We start from the raw sequence: 2,759 nt of genomic DNA, 5'->3' as shown, positions 1-2,759 counted from the left end.
CAGGCTCAGTCGGGGGGCCAGTTCTCCTCTGACCAGACCAAACCATTTGGTATTGTAGTTATGGGAAGTGCACCAGAGCCATGATTAAGCTGTTTGTTATAAATTAATGACACTGCTGCACGTGTCTGAAAAAGATTCATACAGTCCATCAGTTGATGAGTGTCCAGGTTACAGTTCCATGGTACTCCATATATGAGCATTATGCAATTATGAGCAAATTTGTCTTTATTTATATTTGCAGATATATTTTATCTTGCGTTCAAACGCTTGATTAAAACAGGTAACGCAACTCGTTTCTGCACATGCAAATGGAAAAAATATGTTAAAGCTTTACTAATTTTCCTAAACTATTTCACATGCAAAAAAGTGTCATTTACATAGAAATTTTAGTTTTATTTCAGTATATATTTGTAATTCAGAATATATAGTCATAAACAAGAATAATAGCAACTCCTGAATTCCTAGAATTTCATTCTATTTCATTTAATTGTATTATATCTGTCCAGTAAAGAAACCAGTCTGTGTTTGATTGGGAATCTGGTCTCGTAGAACTGAAACTCTCACTCCGCCAGTTTATCCACATTTCCCTGCCAAGTGACATCACGCAGTGAGACAAAGAGTAAGAAAATCAGTCGTCTATGGGGTTCATCACCAGATTTCAAACTGACTAGAATCACATCATCATTGTGCTGACAGAAGCTTCTGATCCAGATCATACGGACTTCACACAACAGGACAGGTCAGTTCAGTTATTTTGTTCTAAAATAAATATGACAACATATATAATTTGTTACAACAGCTATTGGCTACAAAACATTTGAGTGTCAAAATAAAACCTTAAAATGCTTTCATAAAAAACAAAAATTCTACTAATAATAATCTCAGAAAAAAGTTTCTGTAAACATTTTAAGCCACTTAATAATTTAATTACAATACATTTTATAATACATTTCATAGCACATTTACATAATTTTTGTAATCTCTGTCATGTATAACCCCAACAACCCTCATCCCCACACCAACATTACAGAGTCATACACATTTTATGACGGCTTCTCTGTGCGATGATGGGGATCATCCAGTGTTGGCTGTTTTTTCTGGGTAAAGTAAGACTTTCATTAATCAAAGTAAGAACAATGTAACTCAGAAATCATCAGATTTATGATGCTACTGAAATGATGTTACTGAAAATATTAAAGTTTTATAAACTATAGTTAAAATAGTTTTTATCATTATAAATAATATTAAACTCAATCATTTTATGAACAGTTATCTTTGCTTTTTTTATAGAAATTTGAAAATTGCTGTTTCCATTCATTAAGTATTTCATTTTATGTACTTTGCATATTGTACTTAGACTTTTGTGCATCAGTAAATAATTCATCACATGAATCTGGTATTGACTGCTTTACAAAGCAAATCAAACCATTTGCCTTTAAAATATGATTGTTTCTTATGTTGATCTGTCATTAAAATGTATTTTGCACAGGGCTGTTTTCTGTTCAGGTGCAGGCAGGTGCCACTAAAGGTAGAGTAACTTTTTAATGCAGCTGGTCAGTTTGTTTTGTTAAAATTGTTTGTTTCTTTCTAGAATTTTGCGATTTGTAATAAAACAAATACTACTAATAATAATTTGAATGACATATTTACCATTTTCAAAGGTATGTATTACTTTACAATAGACCAGTGGTTCTCAAACTGGGGTACGTGAACAAAATACTAAAATGTACCGTTAATTTAATTATATTGCTCTCACAGGCAAGATATATAAATGCGTGCCCCCTCTAGTGTACAAAAAAAATGGTAGTGCCATATTTTGTCAAAAAACCTCTCTGCACCTCTGTTTGCTCACGTGCGTCATAAACAGTGAGAGATGTTGTGGCAGGTGCACTGGGACGTGCACTCCATTACCGATTAAAAGAGGAGGAATAATATATAAGGTGGCAAACAGGTAGGCTAATAAGAGTAGAAAGAGTTGAATTGTCTATTTTGACGTGCATCAATCGGAGTGTCTGGTAGCAGTGAGAGATCTTTAGGCAGGTGAAAAGTTGCTCCCACTGGTAAAAAAAGGCTATATTATGCCAGACAGGTTAAAATAGAATGGAAGGAGACCCAGGTTGCATTGTCTGTTTTTTCACATGCATCTGTCGGACTGGGAGCTGCCTCTGGGTGGCAGATTTTGCCACCCAGAGGTTTTTTACCCATACTGTGAATCGCGCTGTAAAGACTTTTTGAAGCCCTTAGCTAGAATGCACCTTTGCATTCTCAGCACTTACTGGCATAAAGAACAGTATCGACACAGACTGTCCACAGAGAACGATTTATGACTCAGACTCTCTGATACAACCAAACACTGCAGAAAAGTGACAGGGAAAAAATGCACAAAGCTATTTTATTTGACACAACGTATATAAGATCAAATATAATTATTTTGGAAATTCGATCAAAGGAGTCACTTCAAACCCCTGTCTGGCTCCTCATCAAATTAACTTGCCTTTTTCAGAGAATCTGGCACAAAAGGGAACTGCCACACAATCGTCAACACACTATTCTCAGTCCGCGGAACGCGCCATCGATGGTGACAAGGATTCCTCTACATCATCTAGTTCTTGTGCCACAACCAACCAGGAACACCATCCGTGGTGGAGGCTGGATCTTCAGGCTGTGTATCAAGTGAACATAGTAGTCGTCTACAGAGATGACAGCTTTCCTGGAACCATGAAAAATATCCAGGTTAAATTTGGAAACTCTATGCAGAA

The sequence above is a fragment of the Sinocyclocheilus grahami genome, unplaced genomic scaffold (genome assembly GCF_001515645.1).
Source record: "Sinocyclocheilus grahami isolate Dianchi unplaced genomic scaffold, SAMN03320097.WGS_v1.1 scaffold1723.1, whole genome shotgun sequence".
Classification (NCBI taxonomy): Eukaryota; Metazoa; Chordata; class Actinopteri; order Cypriniformes; family Cyprinidae; genus Sinocyclocheilus; species Sinocyclocheilus grahami.
Note: the sequence above shows the minus strand (reverse complement) of the source record.